Here is a 15,741-nt window from a genome sequence, read left to right as displayed (position 1 = left end):
TGGCCTTGAACTCACAGAGATCCGCCTGCCTCTGCCTCCCGAGTGCTGGGATTAAAGGTGTGCGCCACCACCGCCTGGCCTGGTGTGTGTTTTATGTGGCATATGTAGGTGAATGTGTGTCTTAGTCAGGGTTACTATTGCTGTGATGAAACACTGTGACCAAAGCAACTTGGGGAGGAAAGGGTTTATTTGGTTTACACTTCCACATCACTGTTCATCATCAAAGGAAATCAGGGCAGGAACTCAAGCAGGGCAGGAACCTGGAAGCAGGAGCTGATGCAGAAGTCATGGAAGGGCACTGCTTACTGGCTTGCTCAGCCTGCTTTCTTATAGAACCCAGGACCACCAGCCCAGGGATGGCACCACCCACAATGGGCTGGGCACTTCCCCATCTATCACTAATTTTAAAAAATGCCTTTACAGGGTTGCCTATAACATGATTTTTTGTTTTTGTTTTTGAGATAGGGTTTCTCTGTGTAGCCTTGGCTGTCTTAGAACTAACTCTGTAGACAAGGTTGGCCTCACCTGCCTCTGTCTCTCAAGTGCTGGGATTAAAGGCGTGCACCTCCACCGCCCGGCCTCCTACAACACGATTTTATGGAGGCATTTTCTTAATTGGGAGTCTCTCCTCTCAGATGACTATAGCTGTGTCAAGCTGACATCAAACTAGCAGCATAGTGAGGTCAAGTCCACTTGTCTGCGTGCTTCTGTGCAGGCCAGAGGTCAACGCTGGGTGTTTTCCTCTTTGTTCTCCATCTTTTTTGTTTATTATTTTTTAAATTTTATTTTTGTTTTATATGCATGGGTGTTTTGCCTGTATGCATGTCTGTGAACCATGTGCATGCAGTACCTGAGGAGACCAGAAGACCGTATCAGACAGATCTCCTGGAACTGGAGTTACAGGTGGCTGTGAGCCCCTCTGTGCCTGCTGGGATTTGAACCTGGAAGAGAAGCCAGTGCTCTTAACCACTGAGACATCTCTCCAATACATTTTCAGATATGGCTATGGTATCATGTGATCTGAGACAGTCTATTGGTCTCACATTTCCTCCATAGCCAGTGGCTGCTTTGTTTAGTTAATTCCATGGTAGCCACTGTGCTTTACATAATAGTGACTGTGGTGAGTCTTTGTTTCATGGAACCCCATGAAGGTGGCACCACTTCACAACCACACTCTAAACAGAGGGCACAGCTTAGCTGAGTTGAGCAGCTTGTCCAAGATTGCATGGCTTCTGAGGAGCTGAGCTGGGCTTCTGTTGCTTCCAACCTTCTGTGATGCTGCTCCTACAGTAAACAGGTAGCCTGAGCTTTGTGTGATTTCAGCATGCTTGGAGCATGCTATTCCAGGTTCTTAAAGCATTTAGCTCAACAGCCACTTGCGAAGTCTCCATTGACTTTGCTTCACTTGGTGGGAATGGATGAAACGTGGCCCAGCGATGACAGTGTTTGGGGGTTGGGATATGGTGAAGCTGGGCTTTCAATATGATTAAATGCTAAAGTTTCTAAATTTCTCTTTCCTTGGAGTTTATTTATAGGAAGGCTTTTGCTCCCATCCATCCATCCATCCATCCATCCATCCATCCATCCATCCATCCCCCATCCATGTTTCCCCCTCCTTAATCATTCACAATTCTAGGTTGAGGGCAGGGATGTAGTTAGTTGGTAGAATTCTGGCCTAGTATTCACAAAGCCCTGGGTTAGATGCCCAGCAGCATATAAAGCTGGTACCTATAATCACAAAATTCAGGAGGTGGAGGCAGGAGGATGAGAAGTTCAAGGTCATTCTTTGGCTAGATTGTTGTGGGAATTCTGGTATCCGGCATTACTAGATAGTAAGTTTGAGATCAGCCTGGACTATTATTGATAGCCCACCTCTCTAGACCAGGCTGACCTCGAACTTTTTTTTTCTTTTGTATCTTGTATACACATTTAATTCCAGCACTTGGGAGGCAGAGGCAGGTGGATATCTGTGAGTTAGAAGTCAGCCTGGTCTACACAGTGAATTCCAGGACAGCCAGGGCTATATAATGAGACCCTGTCTTGGAGAGAGAAAGAGAGGGGGGAGAGGGAGGAAGAGAGGAGGGAGAGAGGGAGAAAGGGAAACTATCTTAAAACTAACCAAACTAAATTACGTGATGGCAGACTACTTATATTCTAGGTTCTAGGAATTTGCATTTTGAGTGAGAGTGAGGTTGAACAAGAAAGCTTGAAGGTGAATACTGCATTAAAATGTATGAGGCAAGCATGACCACTAAACTTTGGAAACCTCTCCCTGTGTGAGGGGTAGGCAGGCATAGGTGCAAGCAGGAGCTGGTCTCTGTGACTCAGAGTCAGATAAGATCTCAGAGGAGGTGGCTCTTTGGCATAGTGATACTGGGATATTCCTAGAGCTGTCAAGCTTCTTGAGAGGTGAAAGGCTCACAGCTGAGGGGACAGGCTTATGGTGTCCAGGACGGCACCTCCACCATGGTGGTTGACTGTATGAAGACCCAGCAACCAGGAGACAGTGCCTCAAAGTCCACTGTGCCTCAAAGGCAGAACCAAACATTTCAAGAAATGAAGTAGGCATTTCCTGTGTTTCTCAGTTGATGGCTTCAGTTCGTAGTCACTCCCCTGCATCAGGCCATCTCCGCTGGCGGAAGTATTTACTAAGGCTACTACTGTTAGTGTGTGAGTAAGTACTCATGACGTGTGTGAGCATGTGCAGTGGCTCACATCTGGAGGTCAGAGTAAACCATGTGGAATTATTTCTCTCCTTCCACCTTTACACAGATCCCAGGGATTGAACTCAGGTCGTCAGGCTTGCCTAGGAAGCACCTACAGTCCCTGAGCTATCTCACCGTCACAGCGGAAGTATTTCTGAGGTGCAAACCTGCCTTTCATGCCTGCTGCTTCTGCCAATGCCACTCATTCTGATGGATTGTCGAGGCTCCACGGCAAAGGGGGAGATGGTGTCCACTATCCAACAGTCTACAGGGTGTGGAATAAGAGTGGCAATTTCACAGGTAACCACAAGATGGAGACATTTCACAATTTATGTTTTAAGACTTTGCGGCAGGGATTTCATTCTTCTGGCCTCTTAGCCCTTGTTCTAAAATTGGTTCAAGTTTTCCTTAGAGTTAGCAGTGTGATTGGAGCCCTGTGATGAGGCTCTGTGGTGGCTCCCCACCAGGAGATGAAGAATCCTTGTCTTGTGAATCCAGGAAGGAGAGATGAAAGAGTGAGCGCCCCAGGGCTAGGTGAGAACATGAGAGCTATTGTTCACAGTGCCCCTTTCCCCAACTCTCTCCTCCCCACGTCCCCTCTCCACCCCCCCATCCCAAACCTTGCACAGTGGAGAAGATATTTACTTTGCTATTCTGCTATGAATAGGACTGACCAAGACAGGCACACAGTTGTAGGGATCCTGTTAATACAGTGTGAGGAGTGTGTGTGTGTGTGTGTGTGTGTGTGTGTGTGTGTGTGTGTGTGTGTGTGTGTGTGTTGGGGAGGGCAGAGCTGGTTTGAAGGTAGGGTAGGAGAACATTCCAAGTGGACAGAGGTTGTGATCCTGTACTGAAAACCTGAGACCCAGTCGGGCCTCTGCTTGGCTTTACTCTTTGCCCCCAGGGCTGATTTTAATGGGAACAGTTTCACACTTTCCCTTGTCCTCGGGCTACATCAGCACTTAGGTCACTGTCTTTATTGCAGGGTGAAGAAGAGAAGTCTCAAAGCATCTGATTGCAGAGGGCAGCAGCCACTTCTTCAAGTCAGCGTCATTTGTTCAAGGGAATAGCTCTGCAAACCCTGCATGGCCTGAAGTAGGTCAGACTGGAGGAAGCAGCCTGGTGTCTGTGAGAGGAGTATGCAGAGGACACTGAAAGGAACCTTCCTGCAACTGCCTGGTTCTCTGACCCTTAAGGGCTTTTGGTTGTCCCCTCACCCCGCATCACTTATGAGCCATGTTTCATTCTCTCACTCACGCACGCACTCACTCACTCACTCACACACTCACTCACATACTGAAAGCTGGCCTTTCCAGACTCCATCCTAGATGCTGGAGCCTCGGGAGAGGACCTCTCAGGATGCTTGGTACGTGCTGGGGGCATGTGAATCCTTTGAGACATATTTACTAGGCGGCGACTTCCTCTCTTCTCTGAACCGCAGTTTTCTAATATATATTAAAACAGGAATAATTTTGTACCTAACTCTATCACTAAGCGCACCAGATTACAGTGAGGGTGAAGAAAATAGATTGTGTACACAGTGTACACAGTCAGCATGGGGCCTGGCTATGAGAAACAGCTTTGTCCTTTGAGCAGGTGGTGAAGGTGAATGGTGGTAGTTAAGAGTGTGAACTGCCACTGTACCCTGCTTTACTTGATGGCACTGGCATCCTAAACCCAGTGAACCTAATAGATGTCCTTCCCTAAGGTGTCCAAGACTGATTTGTGAGATGACAGTATGACAAATTATATAAGGGCACAGGCCCTAAGCAGCCTGGTCCAGGTTAAGTCCCAGCTGGACAGCTCCTGGCTGCAAACTTTAAGCCGGTTACTTAGAGTCTTTGTGTTTTAACGTCCAACCTGTAAAATAACAGCAGCTTTCTGAATACAGTGGTTCTGAGTCAGTGCAAAGCACTTAGAATAGGCCCTGGTGGACTTCAGCACTCACCACCATGCTGCGGTTATTGCTGCTGTTGTTCCAGCCAACTTGTTGAAGGTTCTCTGATGATAAAGTTAAAGGGTGTACAGCTCCGAGACCAGTGATCTCACATCCTTGGAGGCTGTTTCTCCAACACGGTGGGGAATGCAGTGAGAACAGGGTGGGTGGGGAGCAGAGGTAGGTAGTGGTCTGGGTGGGATTATAACGGTAAGGTTGTGGTGAGGATGAAGGTGAGGTGGTGGGATGAAGGTGAGGATGGTGGGATGAAGGTGAGGATGGTGGATGAAGGTGAGGATGGTGGATGAAGGTGAGGATGGTGGATGAAGGTGAGGATGGTGGATGAAGGTGAGGATGGTGGATGAAGGTGAGGATGGTGGATGAAGGTGAGGATGGTGGATGAAGGTGAGGATGGTGGATGAAGGTGAGGATGGTGGATGAAGGTGAGGATGGTGGATGAAGGTGAGGATGGTGGATGAAGGTGAGGATGGTGGGATGAAGGTGAGGATGGTGGATGAAGGTGAGGATGGTGGATGAAGGTGAGGATGGTGGATGAAGGTGAGGATGGTGGATGAAGGTGAGGATGGTGGATGAAGGTGAGGATGGTGGATGAAGGTGAGGATGGTGGATGAAGGTGAGGATGGTGGATGAAGGTGAGGATGGTGGATGAAGGTGAGGTGGTGGGATGAAGTGCACAGAAGGATGAAACGTTGGTACAGGTGGGGTACTAGAATAACTCCAGGGTTGGAATCACTTCACTCACTATCTCAGAAGGTTCAGTTCATGGATGTTTGGCTCTGTGATGCTGGGCGCCTGGTGAGGCAACATTTCATGGTGGTAGGAGTGTGTGGAGAAGGCTGTTCCTTTAGTGCCTTGGTTTCCCAGAACCTCCCCAAACAGCACAGTCAACTAAGGATCAAGCACTTAACACATGAGCCTTTTGGGGGTGGGAACATTTTAAGTCAAAACATGAGAGGTGAAGGAGGTGGTGGGTGGCTGTTGCCTGTGATGGTGGTGGATTAATGGTCAGGTGGCTTGATGTGGTCAATGGGATGCCAGTGGGTTATCAGTGGAGGAGGGACTGGGATCTGGAGAAGGATGGGATAGCTGTTGCTGGAGCTGTGGGGAGGCCGTGTGAGATGGGGCACTGGCGGTGTGGTGAGGCAAGATGGCCCTTCTCTCTGTTCTGGGGAGGCCATCCTTACTGTGACCAGCACCACTGGTCACCTTCAGGAGCTGAAGTGACCCGGCTCTCCAGGATCTCAGATGTCTTCTTAGAGGCCCTGGTGTGCCAGTTTCTGCTCATTGCCTAGAAACTTGTCTCATTCACTTATGGACATGCCTAAACTAAAGTAATTGATCAATCAATCAATCAACTTCCATTTTCTGTTTTCGTGTGTATGTGTATTCATGTTTGCAGGTGGGTGTGTGCACCTCACCCTGTGTGTGTGTGTGTGTGTGTGTGTGTGTGTGTGTGTGTGTGTGTGTGTGTGTGTGTGTGCATGTGAAGGCACAAAGCTGAGGACCCATCCTTCATCTCTCTTCCACCTTACTCATTGAAGCAGTGTTTTTCAATCAAACCCAGAGCTCACTGATATGGGTAATCTCACTAGCCAGCTCGCTCTGGGAATCCCCTGTCTCCCCCTTGTGAAGGTGGAATTATAGGCAGCCCACCACACCCAATCCACATTGATGTGGATTTTGGGGGATCCAAACTCCAGTACTCATGACCGTGTAGAAAACTTCAGCCACTGAGTTATTTCTGCAACCCTGGCACACTTCATTAAAAATTTTAGCTGCTGGTGGTGTTGGCACAGGCCTTTAATCCCAGCACTTGGGAGGCAGAGGCAGGTGGATCTCTGTGAGTTCAAGGCCAGCCTGAACTTGGCCAGTCTATAGAGCCAAGTTCCAGGATAGCCAAGGCAGTCGTCACACAGAGAAATCCTGTCTCAAAAAAAAAAAATCAAACTATTTGTTTTATGTGTGTGGACATTTTGCCTGCACCTGAGTATGTGCACCGTGTATGTTCCTGGTGCCCAGGGAAGGCGCTAGACCTCCTGGAACTGGAACTATGAACAGCCATGTGGGTGTTGGGACTCAAACCCGGGTCCTCTGCAAGACCAAGCACCCTTAACTGCTGACCTGTCTCTTCAGCCCTTATGCTTTCTTTCTTTTATAACCTCGTCTCATACTCTTTCTCCCCACTCTGAGAAACCACAGACATTTTAAAGACATTTTCCACGTATTCTTACAGCACGCCTTTGATGTGGGGTCAGGTACAAGAACCTCACTTTACAGGTGACAAAATTGAGGTTCATCTTCAGGTCTCATGTTTCTTAAACCGTTTCGAAGTGGCTTCTGGTTTACAACCCTTCCTGGGGGAATTAATTTTTGTTGGAGACAAAGGTCGTTTCGTTACGTTTCCACCTCCTTCTCTCATGGAAGAGGGGATGCCAGAGACAGCTGTTTCTTCCCCTTTTCAGACAGCCAGGTTGGGTGGTTTGTCCTGTATCCGATGGGTGACCTGGTTTCCTTGCTGACAAGGGTGGTGTTGGGGTGGGGGCTGAGCCACAGAACACTGGGGACACGGAGAGGGGCATGCAGTTTCTCTATGAATCTTTGAAGAGTCAGTACTGTTTGTACTGCCCTTGCCAGCTCAGGAACCATTTTGGAGACAGAAAGGAAAGGGAGAGAAAGAATGAAAGAGGGGAAAAAAAAACAAAACCCTAAACACTTTTGTTATTTTTGATCACTCTTTTTTTTTTTTTTTTGCTTCACAGTTGGTAGAGCTGAGAAAAAAAGGATCACATTTTCCTTGGTGAGAAAAGCCGCAGTTTCTTCCAGAATGCCTTTGAAGAGAGGGGCCCACCGCAGTTCCTGTCCTTGGAGATGGTGCATTGTTGGAGCATGAGCTGTGACAAAAGGCAGTCAGCCTTTGAGGCTGAGAAATGGATGAAAGGTCCATACATGGGCCATTGTCTCTAGCAAGCAGCGTTCTCAAAGGCTAACTGCGTGTTAAACAGAACCAGACGCTCCCAGCAGCCCTCCCCAGTCCTGTTTGCAGATGTTTTACGGACGTTTAAGCCTCAGGACTCTTCCTTTCTTCCCTCTAGTGGATGCTCCTCTTGCTGGTGCCCACTCATTAACTTGTGTTCCCATTAAGGGCCTGAGGTTGCGGTCCTCTGCTTGCAATAAACAGGCAAGCGCCACCAGGGGAGATGCTGGAGCCTCAGAAGTGGTCTCAGAAGTGGAGCAATGTCATGACGACTTTGCAAATTTAAAAACAGCACGGAAGGCAAAAATGAGGAAGCCACATGAAGTGCTGACCAAGAGTGACTTCCTTTCCTGTCCTGGGGCTCTGTGTGGGATGCAGGCTGGGGAGGAGGGAAAATTACGAACCACGTGGTGCTTGGTTGAGATCCTCAGAGATGTGCAGGGAGGCTTTGCTTTGTGATGTCTCAGATGACTGCTGTGGGATGGTCTGTATGTCAAATGTGTTGCTGATTGGTCAATAAATAAATCACTGATTGGCCCGTGGCCAGGCAGGAAGTATAGGCAGGACAAGGAGGAGAATAGAGCTGGGAAGGAAGGCTGAGTCAGAGAGACACTGCCAGCCGCCACCATGACAAGCCGCATGTGAAGATGCCGGTAAGCCATGAGCCATGTGGCAAGGTATAGATTTTTGGGAATGGATTAATTTAAGCTGTAAGAACAGTTAGCAAGAAGCCTTCCAAGGCCATACAGTTTGTAACCAATATAAGTCTCTGTGTTTACTTGGTTGGGTCTGAGTGGCTGTGGGACTGGCGGGTGAGAGAGATTTGCCCTGACTGTGGGCCAGGCAGGAAAACTCTAGCTACAAATGGTGCCCAACGTGGGGCAAGAGTTTCCACCTAAAAACTGAGAAAAAAGATTCTAAAATGGAGCTAAAAACAGCTTCCTAATTGTCTCTCTCAAATGAGCGGCAGCTGCCGGTTTGAGCTACTGGCGGGTTCCTAGCATGCGTGCATGCTCGACCTGCAGTATGGCGGGAATGAGGCCTCTGCAAGTGGCACATTAAGCTGTGTGGTGGATTTAGCCTTTGCTAGTACAAAACAAAAGAAAAAAGAGGTTTCTGGGCTACACGCTGCTTTGATAGAAGCATAGACCCACTATTTCTGAGAGTTGATGGCTCCCAGAGCTGGCGGAAAACGTATCACCGCCATGTTGGGAAGCTGAAGTGGGCAGAGCCAGCAGCGCCAGTGCCCTTTCAGGCTTAGAAGGCTGAAGTTTAAAACAATAGGCTCAAGCTAATATAAAAAAATAAGCCACGTAAAGATGGCTACCACACAGAGAATCTGGATTATGTTCTCTTTGATATTCGTAACTGAAGAAAAACATTTGATTGCAAAAGCTGTTGAGTTATGCCAAAATGTATATTTTAAAGGTACCTTGACTTCAAAATTTGGATGTAAGGATATGTTGCTTTGGAAAGGAGGCTCTGTTTTTGTTTCCACAGAAAGCCAGAGGCTATGGATTTGTTCCAGATTAAGATACATCAGGTTTGACCAGCCAAGACCCCCTGAAAGGTCTCCGATGACACCATGGCCCAGATGATCCAACATCCAAAACCGTTTCAAGGAGACTGGCTCAGATGATACACCCTCACGGATTATTCCATAATCCTAAAATATTCTTTGTGTCCCCATAAGATACAGCACCCCCCTCCAGCAGGAAGTAGTAAGAAAAACTACGTCCAAATTCCCAAATATACCAAGCTGACTTTGGAGATGTGTAAAGGTTAAAACCTTCCTTTTTAAGAAAAGAAAAGGGGAAGTGCTGTGGGATGGCCTGTATGTCAAATGTGTTGCTGATTGGTCAATAAATAAATCACTGATTGACCCGTGGCCAGGCAGGAAGTATAGGCGGGACAAGGAGGAGAATAGAGCTGGGAAGGAAGGCTGAGTCAGAGAGACACTGCCAGCCGCCACCATGACAAGCCGCATGTGAAGATGCCGGTAAGCCACGAGCCATGTGGCAAGGTATAGATTTATAGAAATGGATTAATTTAAGCTGTAAGAACAGTTAGCAAGAAGCCTGCCACGGCCATACAGTTTGTAACCAATATAAGTCTCTGTGTTTACTTGGTTGGGTCTGAGTGGCTGTGGGACTGGCGGGTGAGAGAGATTTGCCCTGACTGTGGGCCAGGCAGGAAAACTCTAGCTGCAGATGACTCCTGGTGCAGCCTGCTCTGTATCCACCTGGGTTATGTTGTGGAACATCAGCTGTTAGGAAGAAGTAGCCCTGGCACCAGGGAAGGGCATCTTGGGGCGGAGTTGTGTATCCCTGGAAGTGAAGGGCACTGCAGTGCTGTGGGATGTCTTTCTGTACACTGTGAATATGTGTTGCTCTGCTTGGTTGATGAATAAAGCTGCATTGGCCTATGGCAAGGCAGCTTACAGGTGGGTGGGAAATCTAAGTAGATATATGGAGAAAAGAAAGGAGAGGAGGGAGAGATGCCAGCTGCTGCCTAAGGAACAGCAAGATGCCAGCAGACCGATAATGCCACAGCCACATGGCAATACATAGATTAATAGAAATGGGTTAATTTAAGATATAAGAGCTAGCTAGGAAGAGGCCTACCATAGACCATACAGTTTGTAAATAATATTACGGTTCTGAGTGATTATTTTATAAGCGGCTGTGGGACCGCGAGGCTGGGCAGGACTGGAGAAACTTCCAACCACACTGCAGGGTGTGCAGCAGTGGAGTGTGGTCTGGAGAAGGAACAGACGATGTTGGAGTCCTACTCTGCTGAGGTGGGGACAGGAACAGATGCCAATGGCCCACCTAAGGCCACCAGACCTGGGTCTTGAGTCAGAGCTGAGTTCCTAGCTTGTTTCACCAAAGGAAAACCACAGAGTGTTTGAGGAAAGAGGGACCTGAGTTTATGAAATTATTTGGGCATGTGATTGGGGGGGGCATGGTGTTGACTACAATGGATTTGTGCTCCATCCTGGGTTAGTATTTTAGAAAGTGGAGCAATTTGTTGGGTAGGTACCTTGTATTATCCACACTCCTTGGTTTAACCTATAGGTCTTGGTGTGGGAGGATGGAGCTATCTGCAGCTACTGCTTGGAAAGGAACAACAGTGACTCACATTAGTCAAGGGAGAGGAAACTCGGGCGCCCTGCCTCCCCCGTTCAGGTTATGGAGTGGTTTTCTTTTTATATAATTGGACTTCTTAGTTGATGCAGATATTGGGACATGGTTGTGGATCTTGGGGATGTCACAGTCTAGCAGGGAGCGGCTAGGTTAACTACCAAATGAAACATCTTGGAGATGTTTTCCCCTTCTCCATCATCAAAATACCTGGGACCTGGGCACTGGGAGATAAATAGGAGTTTTATAGATCAACTAGGTGGTGTTGAGTATCCCAGGAGGCAGTGGACACAGAGTAGGTCAGGATTGCAGAAATGAGGGTGTATGGGACACTGGGGGTCCAGGGCCAAGGAGACAGGTAGCAGGGCCAGCTGGTGAACAACTGGCGAGTTTGACTGAAGAGCCTCTGTCTTCTTCTTGGAGCAGATGATTGACAAATGTTTATTGAAATAGAATATTGGATACCGAACTAAACCCCTTCTTGTGTATTCCACCTTCTTTCACCTCGTTGTTTACACCCAGGCCATAAAGAAGAGCTGTGTGTGTGGTAGAATGCCGACCTCCCTGGAGAGCAGATAGCCCTGGACTTCAGCAGTCATGGAGCTGAAGGGATCCTTACTATGAATTATGCAATTCCAATCACACTTCACAGGCTGTGACTCAGAAGCCACAGTGACATCAAGGACCTTTTCTCCCACTCTTCCCGCTCAGTGCCTGTAAATGTTCCCTCACGCCAAACCCAAGCTGCTGCTATGGCTATTCTCAGGCAGTATACATCTTTAATCCCAGTACTCAGGACACAGAGTCAAGCAGATCTCTGTGAGTTGGAGGTTAGTCTGCTCTACATAGTGAGATCCAGGTCAGCTAGGGCTATGAAGAGAGACCATGTCTTAAAAAATGACAACAACCCCCACATTGAGACACATGTCTATCATATTAAGGACCCATCAAAAATTCTATTCCTACCCCTCTCCACCCCCAGTGTTGGGGACTGAACCCAAGGCCTCTGATAGCAAGGTAAATGCGTTCCCACTAGGCTGTATCCCTAGTCAGAACATGCCATACGAAGTCTCACATGGGTCCTGCATCTGGCTAGAGGCAGCAGATCTTGACATCAAGCCAAAATAAGCTGTGGTGGTTTGAATAGGTCTGGTCCCCATAGACTCATGTGCTTGAATGCTTGTCCCATAGGGAATGGCACTGTTAGGAGATGTGACCTTGTTGGAGTAGGTGTGGCCTTGCTGGAGGAAGGGTGTCACAGTGCGGGTGAGCTTTGAGGTCTCATATGCTCAAGCCATGCCCAATGTGTCACAATCTTCTGCTGCCTGTGGATTCAGATGTAGAACTCTCAGCTCCTTCTCCAGCACCATGTCTGCCTGCATGATGCCATGTCCCACCATGATGATATGGACTAAACCTCTGAAACTGTAAGCCAGGCCCAATTAAATGTTTTCCTTTATGAGAGTTTCAATGATAATTGTTTTCACAGCAATAGAAACCCTAACTAAGACAGAAGTCATTCTTGGACAGGAAAGTGGTCTGATCATAACATGGGAACAGGGCTTTGGACATGCTATTTAAAGATTGTCAGCTGAGCTACGTCTCCAGCACCTTGTGTAAGTTTTTTGGTGTATGTGTGTGTGTGTGTGTGTGTGTGTGTGTGTGTGGTGATATTTTATTTGTATTAAAATGTTATTTGTAGGTTAATAAATAAAGTTGCCTGGGGGTCAGAGCTATTAGCAAGCCATAGGAAAACAGGGCAGTGGTGGTGTACTCTTGTAATCTCAACACTTGGTAGGCAGAGCTGGGCAAGTCTCTGTGTGTTCAGGGATACAGCCATTATTGGATACACATGCCTTTAATCTTAATACCAATCATGGAAAACCTGGAGGCCTATACAGACAGGCCGTGAGGAGGCAGTCATGTGGTTGGGTTTACAACCAATGAGAAGGCAGGACAGGAACTCTATATAAAGACTTTAACACAGGGGTAGCTCTGGTTCGGAGAGGTAGGACCACCGCAGGAGGAAGGGTAAGGTTTTAGCTCTTAGCTCTGACCTCTTGGCTTTCTTCTTTGCATTGGTTCTGTGTTTCTTATTTAATAAGAAGGTTGGTTACATCTACGTGTGTGTGTGTGTGTATGTATATGTACACATGTGCCTGTGGATGTACATTCACATGTATGCACCAGCCAGTGGAGGCCAGACATTGACCTCAGGTATTTTCCGTGATTGCTCTCCACCATATGTTTTGAGACAGGGTTTCTCACTGAATCGAGAGTTTGCCAATTACTTAGACTGACTGACCATAAAACTCCAGGGATCCACCTACCTCTGCCTCCCTAGTCCTCAGTTTTGCAGGGATGTAAAAGTACAGACTTTATAGGAGTCACGAGGATGAGAACTCAGGTTCTCAAGATTTCATGGCAAGCACTTTACTGGTTATTTCCCCAGTCCCTTGTATAAGTTTTTTTTTCAGCCTCTTCCTTGCTCATTTTCTCTGTTAATAGTAGGTGTATCTGAGATGGTGAGTACCTCCTAGGATCTGTGTGATGCCAGCACTTTGAATTAATGGCCTAAAAGAGATTATCGCTATTTGGGTAAGAGGCAGGAAGATATTGCTTGTGCCAAGCTCTGAAGTGTCAACGTGGGGGGGATGGTGCCTGCTTGGACTCTGCTTGTTACCTCAAGTGAATGGCATGTACAAGAGGTCCAACCTAGGTCTACCCTAGGTCCACTGTAGGATGGTACTGCTGGAGTATTTTCTAACACACAGGCCCAACATGACCTTCCTTCCTTGTGCTATGGGGCAGAGAGGTACTGTTTACTATTTTGCTGTTGTTACAGGCAGGAGGAGCAAGCTGGGATGAGAACTCTCTTCTTGCCAGCTCATTAAGGAGTGGAATGGACATCTGCAGGCCACACAGCAGAGCACGCTCTGGGTCTGTGGACCTCTGCTTCTTCTGGACATCCTCTCATGTTCTCTAGGAAGTCAGGGACAGGGGAGGCCTCAGGCAAGAAGGTGGTTTGAGCAGGTGTGGGTGTCAGAAGTTTCTGGTAAAAAGGCTGTGAACAGGTTCCCAATGTGAAGGGATACTTGGTAGATGGAGAAGAGTGTCTCAGATGAAATAGCCACAGGGGTGCTAAATAGAACTGTGTGTTGTGACAGAGGCCATCCTGTCATGCTGCACTCAGCTAAAGTGTCCTTGAGTGTTCAGCTTTCTCTGCTTGACTCCTTGAATCCTCACAACTGACCTGAGAGACAAGAAGCAGTGCTGTTACATGTCGCAGGGATGTTGAATGACCTAGCCAAGGTTTTCGGCTAATAAGTAGCCACCAAAGCCAGGGTCATGTGTTAGATTCTGAAGTCGGCAGTGATGTCAAGGACGACTGCAGCAGTACAGTAGTACAGTAGTCAACAGTTACTGCATGCTTACTCTGCACTGAGCACCATGCTAAGCACCATCCTGGGTAATTATCATGACATTTGAGTCTGTGTGCTTTTACCCTCACTTCAGGAATGTGGAAACCAGAGATTGCTTAGTGGCTTGTGAGATGCAGAGTGAAGTGTAGCCAGAAGTTTTCCTGTGTCCCACAGCTGCTCGGTCCCAAGTAAACACACAGAGGCTTATATTAATTACAAACTGTTTGGCCTATGGCTCAGGCTTATCATTAACTAGCTCTTATAACTTAAATTAATCAATTTCTGTTAATCTATGTATCACCACGTGTTTTGTGGCTTTACCTGTGTTGCATTACATCTTGCTTCTCCAAGCAGCTCTTAGCATCTCCTCTGACTCTGCCTTCTTCTCCATGTACCCCTGCTTGGATTTCCTGCCTGGCTGTATTCTGTTTTGCCATAGTTCATAGCAGCTTCTTTATTAACCAATGGAAGGAGCACATATTCACAGCATACAGAACGACCGTCCCATAGCAGTGAGGGAAGCAGAATTGGGAGGAGGAAGTCTCAGACCTAGAAGGGCCTAGTATGCCACATGCAGGACTATGAGGCAGTCACAGAGCCAACACTGTTCCCTGACAACCTCCCATTGCTATCTGGGGGCTTCTCTATCACCCCTCTTGGAGGCCAGACTACATGAGTTCCATAGTTTTTTCCTATCAAGGGGCAGGAGCTGTGCCATCTGCTCGTCTTGGCCTCTTCAGTAGCGGCTGCGGGGTTCTGTTCACACTGTAGGCTACTGATGATGACAGCAAGGATTGACAAAATTGATCTCACTGCTCAGAGTTCCCTGGGATTCCTTGGACCTGCAGAGCACCCTTTCTTCACTGAGTTTTATCTTTCCCTGGGCATGTGTGCTTTACCTAACGCTCCCTCGATTCCCCTGGTCTCCAGAAACAGGCATCACTGTTGTGATGGTCAGTGTCTACTTGATTTGGCCGTGGAGTCTCCAGGTATTTGGTCAGACTGTATTCCTCATGTGTCTGCAAGGGTGATAATTTATATGATATTAATATTATAACAGAGGGAAGGAGATTGCCCACCACAGTGTGAGCAAGCCTTCTCCAATCAGCTGAAGACTTGAATAGGACACAAAGACAAGTCTCCTCAGGTAAGAATGGTTCTCTACCTGTCTGCTGCTGGAGTGGGCCTCACCATCAGCTCTTCTGGGCCTTGAGCCTGCCAGTTCGCACTGTAGTTTTGGCCTTTGCCGGCTTTCATAATCGCAGGAAACACTGTTTGTAAGAAATTGCTCTTCAGTTGGCAGACTGCTTGCCTGCTGTGCACGAAGTCCCAGGTTTGATTCCCAGCACCCCATAAACTGAGTATGGTGGTGCACACCTGTAATCTCCACAATTGGGAAGTAGAGGCAGGAGAATCAGCAGTCTGAGGTCATCTTCAGCTATAAGCAGGGTTGAAGCCAGCCTGCACTATGGGAAAACCCATTTCAAAAAAAAAAAAAATGTCCTGTACCATTTCTGTTTCTCTGGAGAGCTCAAGTAAT

At 47.6% G+C, this 15,741-nt stretch overlaps 1 long non-coding RNA gene across 2 annotated transcripts; it reads left to right on the top strand.

The window, feature by feature from the left end:
• Window positions 1-458: 458 nt before the first annotated feature.
• Window positions 459-14,339, top strand: LOC128100490 (uncharacterized). 2 transcript variants are annotated; one of them, XR_008214815.1, is made up of 3 exons: window positions 459-3,005; window positions 3,691-4,071; window positions 7,422-14,339. It is a non-coding gene; the product is annotated as an uncharacterized LOC128100490 (long non-coding RNA). The 2 variants fall into 2 exon arrangements; XR_008214814.1 differs by lacking the exon at window positions 459-3,005 and adding an exon at window positions 3,042-3,239.
• Window positions 14,340-15,741: the final 1,402 nt, after the last annotated feature.

Source organism: Peromyscus californicus, unplaced genomic scaffold (genome assembly GCF_007827085.1).
Source record: "Peromyscus californicus insignis strain IS unplaced genomic scaffold, ASM782708v3 Scaffold_11__1_contigs__length_118956290, whole genome shotgun sequence".
In the NCBI taxonomy this organism is placed as follows: domain Eukaryota; kingdom Metazoa; phylum Chordata; class Mammalia; order Rodentia; family Cricetidae; genus Peromyscus; species Peromyscus californicus.
The sequence above is the reverse complement of the archived record's forward strand: the minus strand, read 5'-3'. Positions and strand labels throughout refer to the sequence as shown.